A 20289-nucleotide genomic window follows, 5' to 3' on the forward strand; every position below is an offset into this window, starting at 1 on the left:
TCAAATAGAGATAATGGGAACTGCAGATGCTGGAAAATCCAAGATAACAAAGTGTGAAGCTGGATGAACACAGCAGGGCAAGCAGCATCTCGGGAGCACAAAAGCTAAGCTGGGCCTGCTGTGTTCACCCAGCTCCACAATTTATGGCCCATGTCTGTTGGGGGCAGAATAGAATATAGAACATAGAACAGTACAGCATAGTACAGGCCCTTTGGCCCACAATGTTGTGCCGACCTATTATCCTACTAAGATCTATTTACCCTGCATACCCTACATTTTGCTGTCCATGTGCCTAACCAAGAGTCACTTAAAAGTCTCTAAAGTATCTGATTCCACTACCACTGCCGGCAGTGCATTCCACACGCCCACCACTTTCTGTGTGAAGAACCTACTTCTAAACCCAGATCTTCAAGCCCAGAGGTAGAGACGCTACCACGGCGCCACAAGAGCTTTTCACAGCGGTAGGTATGCACACTATGATTGAAGTAGACACCAGCACTGTTCCTGCCACTGATCAAATCTGCAGTCCTCTACTATACTGGCATGTTCATTGACTATCAGAAGCAACAACTTACATTTATGTAAGAACTATAATGATGTGCGGAGCTTCACATGAGAGTTTATGGTGTTTTCCTAAAGACTAGGGCTAATTAGCTCAATTGTAGATTCCTACATTCTTCACCATATCGATGAAAGACACGGCCAGTGTCAGTGGCAATCCAAAAATGAAAAATTACACATACTTAAAAAAATACAGTTTGATTGAAGAAAGGCAATGACATAATATACGTAATCATCCTTATTCTTTCATGGAATGAGGGGCCATCCCTAACTGGGGACAGCACAGTGGCTCATTGATTAGCACTGCCACCTCACAGCACCAGGGACCTGGGCTCAATTTTGCCCTCAGGTGACTGTGTGTATGGAGTTTGCACATTCTCCCTGTGTCTATGTGGGTTTCGCCTAGGTGCTCCAGTTTCGTCCCACAGTCCAAAGGTGTGCAGGTTAGGGTGGATTGTCCATAGTGTCCAGGGATCTACACATTAGGTGGATTAACCAAGAGAAATGCAGGATTAAAGGAATAGGGTAGGGGGCTGCATGGCCTACGACACTGTAGGGATTTTATGATTCTATGAATCACCCTTTGACCAATTGACTCGAATCACATTGCTACAGTCACATGGAGGCCAGACTGGGTTAGGACTACAGATTACCTTCTGTAATGGACATTACTGAACCAAATGGGTTTACTTGTTTATATGGAGAATTTAGTTGACCATCAACATACTGTGACAGCTGTGTAAAACACTTGAAGTCTTTGTCTTCTTTGGATGTGGGCTTTCATGGTAATATTTGTATATTTCCTGGTTCATTTCCTCATTGGTTATTATTTTCCCAGCTTTGTGTTGAATGGAGCACGGAGCCTGAGGAAATATCGGTTTTCATGGGTTTGATGGTCAGTGGGAGATAGAGTGAGACAGTGAGAGACAGAGCTTTCATTTGTTCAAAAGGCGCCAGATCAAACAGTCAGCACTGTTCTCAATAAAGGTAAGGAAAAGGCACTTCACCGAGCTGTTAGTTGAATCAATTTGCAAGAAATATTTTTGCATCTTCTAAACACCTGTTAGACGAGAGAACAGGCCCACAGAACGCCTTTGATCTCCAGCATATAAAGCCAATGTGAGTTGATGTAGTGTCTCTACTTTGAAACACGCCTGTTTTTTCTCTTTTCAGATGCTGATTGTGTATTCTTAACGTTTTCTGCTTTCACTTCAGAGCAACATCAATCTCTGCTCTTTGCCTCACCGTTAATGAACATTCTCTCAGCTTCTAGGTGCTAAGCTCCAGAATTCCTTGTCTAAATCTTTCCATTACCCATCCCCCTTAATCAGTTCCCATCCACCACGGTAAGCACTCACTCTCTGCACTATTAACTCTCTGTGACAGCTCTGTCTCCAAGTTGCATTACACTAGCTCACCAAACATCTTTTGACATCAGCTTCCAAGCCCTCAAACTCTACCACCTGAAAGGACAAGGGTATCAGATGCATGGGAACACCACCAAATACCTATTGAAGACACACACTATCCTGAGGGGCTGGGGAAACAGGAATGAAATCTAACCAAGGGGGCAGCAAAGTAGCACAGTGGCACAGTGGTTAGCACTGCAGCCTCACAGCACCAGGGCCCTGGGTTCGATTCCAGCCTCGGGCAACTGTCTGTGGGGAGTTTGCACGTTCTCTCTGTGTCTGCATGGGTTTTCTCCAGGTGCTCTGGTTTCCCCCTACAGTCCAAAGATGTCTAGGCCAGGTGGATTGGCCATGTTAAATTGCCCGTAGTGTTCAGAGATGTGTAGATTTGTTGGGTTATGCAGGGATGGGTCTGGGTGGGATGCTCTGAGTGTCAGTGTGGACTTGTTGGGCCAGGGACTGTAGGCACTCTATGAAGATTACGTGACAATACTTGAAGAAGAATTAGAATGTTATCCTTGTATACCAGGTAATATTTATCAATTACCATCATCAAAACAGGTGAATTGTTTACTTCATTGATGTGAGATCTTGCAGATGGATGCTTCAAAAACTAAGTATTTGGCCATGGAGCACATTTGGATCATTCAGTGGACATGAAGGTTTTAAAAAAATATAATCATATAGTGGCCTCTTATACAACCACTTGTGCAAACAGGCAGGATCTTGCTATAGTGTTGGATCTGAAGAAACAGAACCGCAAACAATATGACACTTCACTGGAACAAGAGCTTAAGTTTGTGCCTAAGTCCTGGAGTATAACACTTAAACCTATGAGCTTTTAATTCAAAGCTGACTGTTACCACTTGAAGAATGTCACTGGGATGAGCTGTTGGGAGGGTAGCCAATGTCTGCTGAACCAGAATGAATGGATACCTTGGAAAGTACTAGTGCCTGCCTGAGCAACTTGTGAAATCTCCAAGTTGGACTTGTCCTAATTCTCATTTAAGTTTTAACCCAATCAGACCTAATGCACAATCTCAGCAGATTTACCCACATTCTACATGCGTGATAAACTTTTAACAAGTTTAGTGTTAGAACACTAAAGGTATCACCAGCCCCAAAAGCTTTCTCTGGGAGAGAAATCCACAGGTTCACAAGTCTCTGAGTGAAGACATTCTTCCTTGTCTCAGTCCTGAATGGCTTACTCCTTATTCTTAGGCTGTGACCCCTAGCTCTGGATTTTCCCAAAATAGTGACACACTGATAGTAATCTTGCAAGAATCTCTAGTTTCCAGAAAAGCCCCAGATGATTGGAAAACTGCCAATGTTACATTTTTATCGAAAAAGGAAGGGGGGCAAAAATGCTGTTATAGAACATAGAACATAGAAACATACAGCGCAGAACAGGCCCTTCGGCTCTCGATGTTGCGCCGACCTGTGAACTAATCTAAGCCCATCCCCCTACACTATCCCATCATCATCCATCTGCTTATCCAAGGACTGTTTAAATGCCCCTAATGTGGCTGAGTTAACTACATTGGCAGGGAGGGCATTCCATGCCCTTACCACTCTCTGAGTAAACAACCTGCCTCTGACATCTGTCTTAAATTTATCACCCATCAACTTGCAGCTATGCCCCCTCGTACAAGCCGACGTCATCATCCTAAGAAAAAGACTCTCACTGTCCACCCTATCTAATCTTCTGATCATCTCGTATGTCTCTATTAAATCCCCCTCTTAGTCTCCTTCTCTCCAATGAGAACAGACCCAAGTATAAGCCAGTTAGCTTAATATCCTTCATTGGGAAAAGGTTAGAGTCAATTATAAGCGATGTAATGGCAGGGCATTTGGAAATATGGAATATAATCATGTAGATAAAAACAGATGATCCAAATCTGAAATAAAAAAAGAAAATGCTTGAGAAACTCAACAGGTCTGGCAGTATCAGTGGAGAGAGAAATAGACTTAGTGTTACAAGCCTTTGGCAGTCTGGACATTGGACTCAACACGCTAAAATACTGCCAGATCTGCTATTTTTCTCCATCATTCTCTGTTTTAACACATAATAGCTGAGTCAACATGGCTTCATGGAAAATCATGCCTGACAAATTTATTAGAATTATTTGAAGAGTTAACAAGCAGGATAGATAAAGAGGAACCAATAGAAATGTGGTATATTTGGGTTTCCGAAAGGCATCTGATAATGCACCATACAGAGGACTACACTATGAATTAACAGCTTCTGATATTAGAAGTAGTATATTCACCTGGTTAAAGAGGTAACTAACTAATAGAATACAGAAAGTTGCGATAAAAGTGGCATTTTCAGGATGCCAGTCTAATTACTGGAGGTCCACAGGGAACAGTGCCATGGCCACAATTATTTGCAATTTATATTAATTACTTTGATCAGGGAAGTGAATATACTGTTGCCAAGTTTGCAGATGACACAAAAATAGATGGGGGGGCAAGTAGCGAGTTGACAAGTAGAGTTCACATAGGGATATAGACTGGTTAAATAAGTGGCAAAAATGTGGCAGATGTAATATAATGTGCCCTTTGGCATGAAGCACAGAGGAGCTGAATATTATTTAAAATAAGACACTGCAGAAACCTGTAGCATAGAGGGACTTGAGGGTCCTCTTCCATTAAACCCAAAAAGCTAGCATCCAAGTTTGGCAGGGCAATAGCAGGGAAAGTAAATTGTCTGGGTCTTTATTTCAAAGGGAATAGAATATTAAAACAGGGAAATTTTGCTAAACCATACAAGGCACTAGCCAGGCCATGGCTGGAATACTATGGTTGGTTTTGGGCCCTTTATCTAAGGAAGGATATACTGTCAATGGTGGCAGTCCAGAGAAAGTTCGCTAGGTTGATATCAGGCATAGACAGATTCTTTTATAGGAGAGGCTGGGTAGATTGGACTTGTGCTAATTGGAGCTTAAAAGAATGAGAGGAGACATTATTGATATATGTAAGATTCTTAGGGGACCCGACAGGGTAGATGCTAAATAAAATGTTGTCAAGTGCAAGGTTATCCAATTTAATAGGAGGAAAAGGAATGCAGAGTCTTTTTTGAATGATTATTGATGAGAACATGTTAATGTCCAAAGGGAATAAAATGTGAGGCTAGATGAACACAGCAGCATCTCAGGAGCACAAAAGCTGACGTTTCGGGCCTAGACCCTTCATCAGATGAAGGCGGATCTGGCAGTATTTTAGCGTGTTGAGTCCAATGTCCAGACTGCCAAAGGCTTGTAACACTAAGTCTATTTCTCTCTCCACTGATACTGCCAGACCTGTTGAGTTTCTCAAGCATTTTCTATTTTATTTCAGATTTCCATCATCTGCTGTATTTTGTTTTTATCTACATGATTATATTCCATATTTCCAAATGCTCTCTGATGAAGGGTCTAGGCCCGAAACGTCAGCTTTTGTGCTCCTGAGATGCTGCTGGGCCTGCTATGTTCATCCAGCCTCACATTTTATTATCTTGGATTCTCCAGCATCTGCAGTTCCCATTATCACCAATGTCCAAAGGGACTTGGATTTACTTGGTCACAAGTCATTTCAAGCTCACATATGGGTGCAGCAAGCAATTTAGAAGACAAATCGTGCAGGAGCAAAGAATTCTTGCTTTGACCACAATATACCAGTTTGGATGCACTGGGAGCTTTGTGCATAATTCTGGCCTCTTTGCTGAAGGAAGGATAAATCTGCCGCAGAGGGAGTGCAGCGGAGATTCACAGGCTGACTCCTGAGATGATGACTCTGTGCTGTGAGGAGGGACTGAGCAGGCTGGGCCTGTATTCCTTGGAGTTTAGAAGAATGGGAAACTCACAAAATACTAAAAGAGATAGGCAACATAGATGAAAACAAGATTATTTTTTACTGGCTTTGGGGGCTAGAGTGCACTGTCTTAGACTAGAGGGGACATTTTTAAGTCAGAGATGAGGACGGTGGTGAATCTTTAGAATTCTTTACCCCTGAGGGGTATGAAAACTCAGGCATTAAGTTCTAGATAGAATTCAACAGATGACATCAAGCGACACGGGGATAGCTCAGTAAAATAGTGTCAAGGTGAATAGTCATCTATGACCAAGAATGGGGAGCAGGGTCGAGGCTGAATGGCCTGCTCTTGATCCTATGTTCTTATGTTCTGTAGTTTTATTGCTTCCATAAATGATTTTTTTTTTGCTTCAGTTGTATCAAACTCTTTCATTACCTTAAAGATCTCTGTCAGGTCATCACTGTGCCTTCTCCTTTCTAATGAAGGAGGATAGGAGAAGCCTCACGTTAAACACAGAAGCTGACACGATCCAGTTGGACCAAACGGCCCAATTTCATGAAGTAGTCCTGTTGTAACTCGATATTACTCTTACCATCACGAGCTCTTATTGCTTTCTCCCTCGTCTACTTGTCTAGCTCACTCTTAAATGCAAACTGTGCTCTTTGCCTCAATAATTATTTGTGCTAGCAAGTTCCACGTTTCATCAACACTTTCCCTAGCACTTGTTTTGTCATATAAGCAGCTTGCCAGTTTTAGTAAGATTGTCTCATCGACAAGCTGCCACCTGCTTTTTTTTCTCTTTCTTTGCTATATTAAGTAAGTGCAGCCTAGGCTCAGTAATGAGCCCTAATTTTAATAAATTGCCTAACATGCTTAATAAAGAATCTATATCATGCCCAATGTATTGCCTGAGATTTCAGAAATTAGGTAAGAAAGGTAGATAGGAATAGCAGGAAGCTTTTGAGATTGATTTGAAGATTTGAGACTGTTCCATCATTCAATCAAATCATAGCTGATCATCATCTCAACTCCAAATCCATTGATGCCCCTGCTCAACAAGAATCTATCAAACTGTGTGATGAAAATTACAGCTAACCCATTATCCATGCTTTCAATCAGTTTCTACAGGCTGAACTGCTGTCCAGAGTTAAAGGCAAAACAACATTCACAGAATCAGCAAGACAAACTGAGTATTGTGCAGCACAGTATCAGTGTGGGATAACTGGAAGCATGATACAAGAGCCAATCTATCCATGTCAGGCTATCAACGATGGTTAATTCCAGACTGTGACAACTGTTGCTCTATCTGGAAATGGAACAATATACACCAATAGAACGTACAAGCCTTCTCTTGTTCCTTGGCCATCTCAAAAGAGCCTGAAGAGTACTCCTTCAGAATGAAACATTATGCATGAACACCAAACATCCATGAATTTCAGTCTTCCTCAATAGAGTTTTCAGTGGGCTAATGCAAAAGCTAGAGAGCCCTGGGAGCATTTTCTTGCTCAGGTTTTTGATGTGTTCCAACTTATCAGTCAATGTACCTTAGTGTACACAGGACAATAAGTGGAAATAATGAATTTCCTTTCTTGGGAGCACTCATTTAGAGTCATGGAGATGTACAGTATGGAAACCTTTGGTCCAACTCATCTATGCTGACCAGATATCCTACAGTAATCTAATCCCATTTGCCAGCATTTGGCCCATATCCCTCTAAATCCTTCTGGTTTTGGGCTCCCCTATCCTAGTCACCCTATCGATGCTCCCCATGATTTTATAAACCTCTATGAGGTCACCCCTCAACCTCCAAATCTCCAAGGGAAATAACCTCAGCCTATTCAACCTCTCCCTATAGCTTAAACCCTCCAAACCTGGCAATATCCTTGTTAATATTTTCTGAACCCTTTATCGCACAAGACTAACTCATCACATGATAACTGTCAGAAATTAAGCCACCAAATGCAAAATAAAACATTTGCCAGATCGTCCATTTTGTAATTGGCTATGGGTCAGTGTGTAACTCCCTCTCAGCTACAAGTCAGATAGCTGTGGAATTAAATTCCACTCTAAAGACTTAGCACATGTTGGCTCACCTGACACTCTTTGTATGGTTCTGCATTTTCAGATGAGACATTGTACTGAGGTATAGTTATATTTCAGGGAGAAATGAGGAAGAATTTCTTCCCTCAAAGGACAATGAATCTATGGGACATATTACTGCACAGACCCATCGAGACTGGATCATTATGTATATTAAAGAGTGAGATGGGTGGATTTTTAATCTAAAAGGGAATCAAGGGTTATGGGGCAAAGCCCAGACAAACCTCAGGGGATCTCTCTCCCACTGCAACTCTCTTGTAATTTGATCCGCCTCCCCCCTCTCCCTATTTATTTCAGAACCCTCTCCCCATCCTCCTTTTCTGATGAAGGGTCTAGGCCCGAAACGTCAGCTCTTGTGCTCCTATGATACTGCTTGGCCTGCTGTGTTCATCCAGCTCCACACTTTGTTATCTTAAATTGGATTTGAGGTTTGTCAAATCTTATTCAGCCTCGATAGGAAAAATGGCCTAATTTTGTTTCTACGGTCTTACACCTGTGAACATGTAAATGAATTCCCGCATATTTGATATGAAAAGTTCTCATTATTCCTAATCATGTAAGAACACACTGAGCTTCTTCAAAAAAACTCTACTAAATGTATGAGTTATGCTATTCCAAATTAGTTACTAAACAGTTGCCTGCTGCAGCAATATGAACAAATGTTAAAGGAATATGCTATGGATAGATATCAAAGCTTTGAGCAAAATTCAGTGCCAGTGAAATTGGGCAATTCAAGTGCAAAGGCCCTTTAAATATGCGCTCTTTTAAAATCAGTGCTGTCTCCAGGCAAATTTATCCTGCAGCGATTTGGCTGAATTTCTAACAGAACAGCCCCTGTCAAAGCATTTTGATCGGAGAGGGAGTAGATTATCCCAGTGCTTCCCACAGTTCGCAGAACTGCACGGAGGGCATCTCAACTCAAGGAAAGTTCATATATTCTGCCCACAACCTGCACTCACTGGCCGTTTGGACAAAGGGGAAGAGTTGGAGCAATTAAAACCACCAATTCCGCACGCTCATGAATTAATCAGGAAACAATTCCATTTGCCCCTGGATGGTGTGAGTAAATGTTGTCAAAACTCAGCATCCATTCAGTCGTAACCATGGAAACATGAGGAGAGATGGGGGAAAAACTACCAGACTGGAATCTGTTACAAAAGGAATACAGAACACACAAACCCAGGTCAATCAATCTTCTATAAACAGTGGTACCATCGCCACAAGTGACTCTCTGCTGAATACTGATCAGTTAACAAGTGATGTTCTCCCTGAAGTCAAGTCAAGCACCAATATTTCTTCTTCGTTTCTTCCTTCCCGATCACCACCTACACCACACAAACAGAAAGGGAATGTGTAAACACAACAACTCCTGAGTACTTTGGAACATGCGCTAGAGTGGTTGAGGGGAACATTTCCTCACTTCAAACAATTAGTTCTTGACTGGCAATCCTACTGAGAGCAAGGCACAAACATGGCCTGCTCATGGATCGTCAAGTACTGCGCTCCTCCAGACTCAAACTCAAAAGAGGAGTTGGAATTATGTATTTTTCTTCTTACACGCTCATACCTGGTCACAGGATCATGCAATGTTTTACACGACTGCTGAGGAAAAGCTCATTAAAAGGCTTTGAAAAACTATTTGAAAGTAAGTTCATGGATCAAGGGAGGGGTTAAGAAGGTTAAGAGTTGCAAGATACAAAAAAACTGTTGCTAAGGTAGAAGATAACACCCTGAAAGTGCTTCACTACGTTGGAATGAGGTAACTACAGACACCATGATGGGAAAGCACAAATGAGAGGCGCCAACTACGAACATATGCAGTGGACTGCTCAAGACAAGACAAATATTTGCAATACTATGATGCATTTCTTAACTTCAGCACATTGCAGTGTGCTTTTGAGACACTGAAGTGCTTTGAAGTGTAGCTATTGATCTCACAGTTGAACTGTGGCAGCCAATCTGTGCAGTGTGTTAAAAAGCAACAGCAGCAGGATTTGGATGAGCTCACAGTTATGGGAAGCTTGGGATTGTCTGACAAAGACTGTCCAGGAATGCAGCTTTAATGACAATAGCTCTACCTCTCTAGCCTAGAAAGTGAGCAATTATAAATGTAGACCTTTATTCTCTTAGACAGATTTGTTGCAGATTTTAAAAATGTTGAATTTTTTTGAAGTTTTCCTTTCTGTCTCTACTTCCCTCTTCATTTTCCAATCTTCCTTCTCTCTCTGTATTTCTCTTTCTGGTACCTAGCATGAATCTAGTTCAAGGTAACAAAGTGTGAAGCTGGATGAACACAGCAGGCTAAGCAGCATCTCAGGAGCACAAAAGCTGACGTTTCAGGCCTAGACCCTTCATCAAAGCTCTGGTGAAGGGTCTTGGCCTGAAACGTCAGCTTTTGTGCTCCTGAGATGCTGCTTGGCCTGCTGTGCTCATCCAGCTTCACACTTTGTTATCTTAGATTCTCTAGCACCTGCAGTTCCCATTATCAATGAATCTAGTTCACACTATTTCATTCTGGGTTCTTCATCTTTTTCAGCTTGAATCCTCACTTCCCATTGAATAAGGAAGCAGATTGCTGGACACATTATTCACTGAGCTCCTAAATATCGCCATTGTACATGATCGGCTGTTATCAGATCTCGCTCCAGGCAACAGACTGGTTTAAGGAAAATATTGAGCTGAAGGAACAAAGTCTAACAGTACACACTGTGAGTTCCAACCCATTATCAATAGAGGTAAGAGCTTTGTGGGAACAAACATCATCAGTGCCAGCAAGTTATCCCAATCTGTCCATATTAATGTCAGTTTGGGGAAGACTGATTGTGAAACATGTGTAAGCATTGGAACAGAAATAACTGTTCACAAAAGCCAGCTCTCGAACTTTGGTCCCTGGATGATAAGACATGGTTGGTGAATGGTATAATATTTTATAACAGCTCTGTTAGTGGAGTTCATCAAAGTGAAAAAGATAGAGGTTTTGTCAGAACATTGTACCCTTGTTACTTTTCCAAGTCTTATTTCTTCAATTCTTAACATTCCACTCTGCCTGGAACCCTTTCCAAACAAAAATTGATTGTGGGATCTGAGATAACAAAGTGTGGAGCTGGATGAACACAGCAGGCCAAGCAGCATCTTAGGAGCACAAAAGCTGACGTTTCGGGCCTAGACCCTTCATCGGGATCCACTGTTCAGTTGTAGAAATGGGTAAATGAAATGATACAGATCAGACAGAGTAGACTGAAGTAGGTGACAAATCTGTGAGAAATTGACCTGTTTATGTTGAATGGATAAAAGTCACGTTACTCGGGTTAAATCATCTTGACTGTGTCAAAAATGATCAAATCTCTGTGAGTCCAATTGGGCGTGGTAGGTATAGGCCGAACTAGTCACCCTATGCTAGCTTGTCTACCTTAGCCGCCATCCCTCATCTCCTTGGTTTTAAAATTCTCACTCTTTTTGAAATCACTCAATTACGTCACCCTTTCCTATATCTGTAGCCTCCTTTGCATCTACAGCTCTATGAACCCTCAGTATTCCTCCAACCCTGATCTCCTGTGAATCTGTCACTGATGTCTGTGAAGACTTTAAGCGCTAGAACTGCCTCTTCCTTCAAAACTAAGTCATTGCCCAAACCTTTCAGCATTCGTGTGATGTAACGCCCTTGAGAGGGTTGTCCAGCCAGCCACTGTCTTGAAGACAGCTGAGTTACTTGCAGAACATTTTAAAGGGGAAGTGAAAAGTTTACCATAATCTGCCAGTGTTGAGCAATGTACACACCAGGCCAGTCGGGGGTGGCAATCATTGGCGATCCAGAGACGCATTTTTACAAATCCAGTCATTTTAGAATAGTTGTTAATAAGACTAATACTTTCGTCCAAAGTTTATTGAAGTAAACTTAAATTTGCCAGATAGAGTCAGAGATTACACAGCATGGAAACAAACCCTTCAGTCCAACTCATCCATGCTGACCAGATATCCCAAATCAATCTAGTCCCATTTGCCAGCTATAGGCCCATATTCCCCTAAACCCTTCCTATTCCTGTATCCATCCAGATGCCTTTTAAATGTTATAATTGTACCAGTCTCCTCCCTCTTCCTCTGGTAGCTCATTCCATACACGCACCACCCTCTGTGTGAAAAAACTGTCCCTCAGCTCCCTTTTATATTTTTCCCCTCTCACCTTAAACCTATACCCTCAAGTTTTGGACACCCCCACCCTGGGGGAAGACCTGGTCTATTTACACTATCCATGCCTCTCATGATTTTATAAACCTCTAAAAGGTCCCCCTTCAGCCTCTAATGCTCCAGGGAAAATAGCCCCAGCCTATTCAGCCTCTCCCTGTAGCTCAAACCCTCCAACCATGGCAAAATCTCCATAAATCTTTTCTGAACCCTTTCAAGTTTCACAACATCCTTCCTACCGCAAGGAGGCCGGAATTGGTAGTACTCCAAAAGTGGCTTAACCAATATCCTATAGGGCTGCAACATGGCCTCCCAACTCCTACACTCAATGCACTGACCAATAAAGGCAAGCATACCAAACGCCTCCTTCACTATCCTGTCCACATGCGACTCCACTTTCAAGGAAATATGAACCTGTATTCCCAGGCCTGTTTGTTCAGCAACACTCGCAAAAGATCTTACCATTAAGTGTATCAATCCTGCCCTGATTTGCCTTTCCAAAATGCAGCACCTCACATCTGATGCTGCTATGGTCGAATTTCAGTCAAAGTGCCCACAGTATTCGACATGGCCTGTATGTTACAAGCCATGTATAGTCATCTCAATGCTTGATTTTGCCTCATGGTCATATTTTGTCTCCTATTGACTCCAGTGAATCACCTTGGAGCATTTTACTAAATAATAAGGTGACATATAAATACAAACTGTTGTTAAATCAAAAGTGAATGTGCTTCCATTGAATCACGGCAGGCTTCAGGCTCTGTGGCTCTATTTTAATGCAATAATTTCATTATATAATTATGCAATTAAATAATTCACTGCAATGGTGTGATTACAAACATGATTCAACTGTGCAAATTATTGCAAAATATTATTTATAAATATAAGCACAATAAATCGTGACATTGAACTAGGTGTGGAAGTCTGCACAAAGCATTCTAATCCAATACCTAAATAAAACATCAAAGAGACTGCAATGTTATATTAAGGGGTTTGGGGTGGTGCCAATATCTGTACTTGCGACACTCAGTGCATGTATTCCACTGTGAGCTTTCACTTCGAGCTCCCCTGGGGTATGTGTGATTGCATGAGGCATACTTACTTTCTCAATAATTTGCTCAATTACCCATGACCATCAGCAGACCCTGCACAATGTGCGTCTGAGGACTATTCGATGACAGAGGTTTTGCAGCCGAACCACTGACAAACAGACTTATCTCAAGGAAGGAGTTGCCAGGAGATAGAGAAAATCTTTCTTTTGTACGCAGTGATTGGGATCTAGAATGCAGTGCCTGGAAGCTGATTCAATAGCAACTTGCAAAAGGGACTAATCAGTACTAAAAATGGAAAAAGTTACAGGGATGTGGAGATTATGCAAAGTTTGGCTTTTTCAAAGAACCAGCAGTAATCTGTTGGGCACAATGGCTTCCTCCTGTTCTGCATAACTGCAGATTTCTATGCTTTGCAGCGAAAACCCTTTCCACATCTCACCTGACATGCATATATGCATTTACCAAGAGGAATCTCTCCTCCTCCCTCACCCAGGATGGCTGCAACGACATGGGCCAGGCATCCAGCCAGGAATCCTCTCGTCTTACAACAGCCACTCGCATTTATGTAGCACCTTTAACCTAGCTAAGCATAGCTGAGGCATTTCACAGACATATTATCAGACAAAATAATTCCAGGTTTCTAGTCATGATCAGATAAAAACCTGGAAAATAGAAGCAGCAGTAGGCAATTCAGCCCTTCAACTGGCTCCACTATTCAATACAATGACAGATGATCATCCAACCCAGTCCCCTGCTCCTGCTTTCTCCTTCTCCCCATACCATTTGATCCTTTCATCTGTAAGAACTATGTCTAACTCCTTCATGAAAATATTCAATGTTTTGGCCTCAACCACTTTCTGTGACAGAGAATTCCACAGGCTTACCACTCGCTGAGCGAAGGCATTTTTCCTCACCTCAGTCCTAAATGGCTTGTCCCATATCATTAATCTGTGCACTGGTCATCAGGAATATCCTTCCTGCATTTACCTCGTCCAGTCCTGTTAGAATTTTATGGGTTTCTATGCAATCCCCTCTAATCCTTCTAACCTCCAGTGAATATAGTCTAAGAAATCCGGTCTTTCTTCACACATCAATCCGCCATCCCAGGAATCAGCCTACTGAACCTTTAGTTGCATTCCCTCCATAGCCAGAACATCCTTCCTCAGATAAGGAGACCAAAACTGTCCACAGTACACTAGGCATCATCTCACCAAGGGCCCTGTACAATAGCAGCAAGATGATTCAGACTCGCATGCTCAAATCTTCTCACTATGAAAGCCAACATATCATTTGCCACCTTCATTGCCTGCTACAGCACACTTACTTTCAGTGACATTGTTAAAACTATCCCTCCCCATTTAGTCAACACGGAGCAGGAATAGATTCCACAAACAACTATGTACAACAGAGCTGTATTAATTCCTGAGTTCAATAACGTTGGGGGAAGTTTTAATGTTGGAAGTTGGGAGGTGCAGTACCATGGAATTGGGTTTCCCCACAAGCTGTGGAAGTTTGACCCCATAGCATTGGCGCTTCTCCATTGACAGGCTCTACACTTGGCTACCAATCAGGTTGAGGGTATCTGGAGGAAGCTACAGGACCAGGTCGTTCTGATTCTAAGAGCTTTGCGGCATTTTGGGAATGTCTCTGATAAGTGGGGGACCTTGGGGAGGAATAGGGGCCAGTAGACATCTGATTCACTGGGCCCACATGCAGTGCTGTAAAGACATTCAACATTTTTAATTCGCTTGTGGGATGAGGGCATCATTGACTAGGCCAGAATTTATTGCCCGTCCCTAGGTGCCCTAAGAAGGTACTGTTGAGCTGCCTTCTTGATCTGTTGCAGCCCATGTGCTGTAGGTTGACCCACAATGCCCTTAGGGAGGGAATTCCAGAATTTTGACCCAGCAAGGAACGGTGACATATTTCTAAGTCAGAATGGTGGTGGCTTGAAGGGGAACTTTCAAGTGTTGTGTTCCTTTTTGTCAGTTGCTGTTGTCCTTCTAGGTGGAAAGGGCCATGGATTTGGAAAATGCTGGTGAATTCCTGCAGTGCACCTTGCAGCTGGTATGCACTGTTGCGACTGAGCATTGATGGTGGAGGGACTGGATGTTTATGGATGCGGTGCCAATCAAGCGGCTGATTTGTCCTGGATGGTGTCAAGCTTCTGGAGTGTTTTTGGAGCTGCACTCATCCAGGCAAGTGGGGAGTATTCTATCACAGAAAACAAGGCTTGAAGAACACAGCAGGCCAAGCAGCAACAGAGGAGCAGGAAGGCTGAAATTTCAGGCCCAGATCCTTCTTCAGAAAATTTCTGAAGAGACGTTTCTGCAGAAATTCTCTGATGAAGGATCAGGGCCTGAAACGTCAGCCTTCCTGCTCCTCTGACGCTGCTTGGCCTGTTGTGTTCATCCAGCTCTACACCTTGTTATCTCAGATTCTCCAGCATCTGCAGTTCCTTACTACCTCTGTGTATTCTAACACACTCCTGACTTGTCGATGGTGGAACAGGCTTTGAGGAGTCATGAAGTGAGTTACGTGCTGCAATATGCCTAGCCTCTGAAATGGAGCCACTGTGGTGAGTCCAATTGAGTTTCTGGTAAATGGTAGTTTCAGTGATGGTAATGTCAAGGAGAGGTGGTTAGATCATCTCTTATTGGAGATAGTCGTTGCCTGGTTATAGTGTGACAGAATGTTACTTGCTACTTGTCAGGCCAAGCCTGACTGTCTCCAGCAGTTTCCCTACCTCACTACAACTGCTGAGTATTCTCAAGGCCTGGGAACCCCAGAGAGCCACATTTAAAGCAGATTAAATCCAGTCTTTCCAACTGCATTAAGACATTTCAAGCAGCAACTCTCCAAGGGGCTCAGCTGCCCAGTTCTTGTCTCAACTGAGTAAAACTCAAATGTTTGCATGTTGGATTCAGCTTCCCAATGAGATCACAAATTTAAGCTCTGTCATCCATAGCCAATCCCACCCACTCACTCATTGTTAAAACTGCCCCCCCTTTTAGTGTACAGAGACCAGGAATAGATCCTCCCAACAACTCTACATGGTAATGTATGTATCAAATGAGCCAGCTTTTACCAGTTGTAATTTTTCAGTTGGTTGCTAAGCAATAAGACTGTTGCCATTGGTTACGTAAACGCATAGTTTGGAAAATAATTATTGTTTCTTCTAGCCATGGCCTGCTTTTACAGTTCTGAGGAATTTCTCTGTCAGAGTAACAGGGCAAACACTTAAATATGATGCATTGGGAGAAAGATGCTCTGCATAATATGAAGTGGATCAAAGCTTGATTTATATGGGCTTCAAATCATATTATACAGTTACATTTCTCCAACTTCATTGCTGCTGTGTACTGTCTATTGCTGGGCTTTGCCTGTGCTGTGTGGGTTTAATGTTTTAGTGATTGACACCTAGAGGCCGGGAGATTTAGATTTAGATTTAGGTGTACTTATTATTGGCACTTGTACAGTGAAAAATGTATAATGGAACTCCCTTCCAGATTCCATAAACTGATCATTCAAAAGGAACACAGTCCATTCAGCCCTCAGATTTGCTCAGCCCATTCAACTAGCATATGCCTGATTGACATTTCAACTCCATTTACCTCCCTTCCCCTCGCTGCACTTAATATACGTTAACTAATTGAAAATCTATTGCATTGAATGTACCACTCCAGGCTCTGGAGGGAAGCTTGCACAGTTGAAATAAGGAGATGAGGAGAGCAGTTGCATTTATACAGGACATTTCCCCACCTTTGGCTACCAATGGAGCACTTTTGAAGTGTCATCACTGTTGTAATGTAGGAATTCCAGCTACCGATTTGCACACAGCAAGCTCCCAAAATCAGCAGTGGGATAAAGACACTTTAATGATACCTGTTCAAGCATAAATATTGACTGTACGGTAGGGGAATTTCTTCAAAAAGTGAGATGGGATCTTTTACATCCACTTGAGAGGCACAGATGAGTTCTTCATTTATTGCCTCATACAAAAGCTGGCACCTCTGAAAATGCAGCACTGGGAGTTATAGAGTCCCTGCAGTGAAGAAAGAGGCCTTTCAGCCCGTCAAGTCCACACCAACCGTCCATAAAGTGTTCCACCCAGATACATGGCTCCACCCTATCCCTGTAACTCTGTACTTCCTGTGACTAACCCAACTAGCCCACAAATCACTAGACACTGCATGGCAATTTAGCATGGCCAATCCACCCAACATGCACATCTTAGGACTGAGGGAGGAAACCCACAGAGAGAATGTGCCGACTCCACACAGCCACCCAAGGCTGGAATTGAACTCAGGTCCCTGGCACTGTAAGTGCTAACCACTGAGCCACCATGCCACCTGGAAGTGTTAGCCAACATTTGCCTCGACAACATCTGAAGTGATGTTTGAACCTAACCCCCTCCGACTCAAAGGGGAACTGTACTGTCTCAGTGAGCGAAACAGGCAGGAATCATATTTGTGATCAGAGATAATGGGAACTGCAGATGCTGGAGAATCCGAGACAACAAAGTGTGGAGCTGGATGAACACAGCAGGCCAAGCAACATCTCAGGACCACAAAAGCTGACGTTTCAGGCCTAGACCCTTCATCAGAGAGCTAGGCCCGAAACGTCAGCTTTTGTGCTCCTGAGATGCTGCTTGGCCTGCTGTGTTCATCCAGCTCCACACTTTGTTATCTAGGAATCATATTTGTCTTTCTTTTGGGAAATAAGGGAGTATTGTGGCACTACATTCTCTTACTTCGGGAAATAGCTCAGCCACATTTCCTGCTCCAGGTCACTGAGTGAACACTTCTATCTCGAGAGGAGCGGGCTTAGCTGTAATGCTACATACAGTTGAATAGCTGCTGACAATAAACCGTGCTGGATTTACAGGCAAGGCAATTGGCTAAAGGAATGAAGAGATCCTGGGAGATTTTGTCTCAGTAGAGGGCAGGGTCTCCGGAAAAGATGAGGAGACAAACAGAATTTAGTCCCACACCTGCTTACACGGTTTTTACAGCACAGAATCAGGCCATTGTGCCTAATTAGTTTGTGCTGGTGTTAATGTTGCACATGAGCCTCCTATGTCTCACCCCATCAGACTATCCTTTCAATCCTTTCTCCCTCATGTGCTTATCTATCTGCTCCTGCAAGGCATCTATATTATCTGTGTTTATCACTCTTTTCAGTAGGGAGTTCTACATCCTGACTGTTCTCTAAACAGTTTCTCCCAAATTAACTGCTTACTGATTATTTTAGCTTTACAATCTTTAACTTTGGAGTGCCCCTCGTGAAAACATCTGCACATCTATCCTATTGCACTGCTTCGTAATCTTAAAGATGCCTTTTAGATCACTGCTCAGCTTTCTCTTTTCGAGCTTGCTGTCATCCGTCCTGATTTTAACCTCTCTAAAACAAGCGGGGATCTTAATCATGTATCTCCAGGTTTCCTTCAGGAGGGTCTTAGTGCACAGTGGTAGTGCTACCATGAAGCCCACCACCCACCCCAGCCCCACCCCACCCCACCACCACCAAGCCAGAAGACCCAGGTTCAACTCCTGCAGTTCCAGAAGTGTGAAATAACATCTCTGAAGTGGTTGATTAGAAAATATATATGTTTTCTCCAGCGTGCACACACTCCCATTCGAGAGGGTGGTCTGGCAGTTCCCAGCTGTGCCCTTTTGAGCATCTAATTTTCACCTCCTGTCATTAGGACCCATCCCATCATCTTTCTAAAGTGACAGGTCATGGGATGGATCGTTAATGGACCATGATGTGAATCATTTAGTACTGAATTCACCTTGTCCGTTTTGCCGAAATCATGCATATGAACACAGAAGAAATGTCATACCACACCAAAACATTAACTATTTCTCATCACGATTGCTGCCAGTCCTGCTGAGTTTCTCCAGTAATTTCTGTGTTTGTTACAGAGTGATAGGAACTAAAACTGACCACTCAGCTTCTCAAGCCCATCCTGTCATTCAATTAAATTCTGGCTGATTGGATCTTAAACTCCATCCAGCAGACCTTAAAGCCTCTGCCTAGTGAAAATCTATCAATTAACCTCAGATTGAAATTATGTTTGACCCTGAGCCTCCACAGCTCTTTTTTTTCTCGAGAGAGAGTTTGAGATTTCCTCTGCAAAGCTAAAGTCAACAGGACTCTGTGCCTTTGCTGCAGAAATTCTCCAGCTGCCAGTCCTCAACATTCTGTGAGATACCACATCCCCTCGATTTTGTGGCCATTGTTTACAGTTCCTTATTCAGCAGTAAAACCACACAACCTCTCCCTTCATTGCCCTGCTATGTGTATTAGTCCCAGAGGGAGGGCTGAGGAGAGCATTTGCAACATACTTAAATCTTTCTGACTAATCTCCTTATATGAGACACAGTAAAGCATATTCCCTGTACCACTGCAGCTCCTGCTGTGGTACAAGTGTTTGAGGAATACTACACATTTTAAGCAGCTCAGTTGCAGGTTTTCTTAATTACAGTGATCTCTGTAAATCATCAGATACTTACAGCAGTGTCACAGGACCAAGAAAGTGTTGCAAAATTACCTCGAGAATATTCCAAGCAGAAATACTTTTGAAAAATAAACAGCCACTTACAGACTTTAACAAGTAGAGACTAGGTTTCGGCTAGCTGTGGTTCAGTAATACTGGATTTTACTGCCTGGAATCTTCCCTGAGAGAACATCATAGGAACACATACTTCATGGTCTGATTACAACACAGATCAGATCAACACTGAAAACTGATGTTAGCTCTGACTCCGCCTCTCCCTCACTCTCTCCACATTCCCCAGGCCGATTAATTCAACCTCCTCTCACCGTGCTGCTGCCTGGTTCCCCACCAATCCTGTGCATTGTTCCTTTTGGGTCTATTTTTATTTCATTTCCCACCACCCCCCCATCCCGACATTCACACTGCCAAAATGTCTGCAGTGCTCCAGGCTGCTTGTTGTCTCTGAGTCAGGCAGAAACAGCCTGTTTTACTGATCAACACAGACTGAAGGGGGTCAGAACACAAGTAGCACAGCAGGCAGAGGGAATAACATTCCCAGCCATCTCTACTGTACTGGCAGAAATGGAGACAGGTTATTTGACTCAAGATAAGACTCTGCAGCCCTCGCTCATTTTAGCCACATCCATGCCTGAGTGCATATTTTCATGAATAACTTTAAATTTCATCCAC

The 20289-nt window shown here is 42.9% G+C and overlaps 1 protein-coding gene across 8 annotated transcripts in view; it reads right to left on the reverse strand.

Moving 5' to 3' along the window:
• The window catches only part of LOC125462683 (cyclin-dependent kinase 18-like), a 181461-nt gene that overhangs the window by 97706 nt on the left and 63466 nt on the right, over positions 1 to 20289 (reverse strand). For 2 of the 8 annotated variants that reach the window (XM_048552920.2, XM_048552914.2), the window contains exon 1: positions 19705 to 19883. The exons of 2 other annotated variants lie outside the window; for them this stretch is intronic. The gene's annotated coding sequence lies outside the window, so the exon portion shown is untranslated. 4 more of the 8 variants (XM_048552913.2, XM_048552916.2, XM_048552915.2 and 1 more) reach the window with 4 other exon arrangements.

Source organism: Stegostoma tigrinum, chromosome 21 (genome assembly GCF_030684315.1).
Source record: "Stegostoma tigrinum isolate sSteTig4 chromosome 21, sSteTig4.hap1, whole genome shotgun sequence".
NCBI lineage: Eukaryota > Metazoa > Chordata > Chondrichthyes > Orectolobiformes > Stegostomatidae > Stegostoma > Stegostoma tigrinum.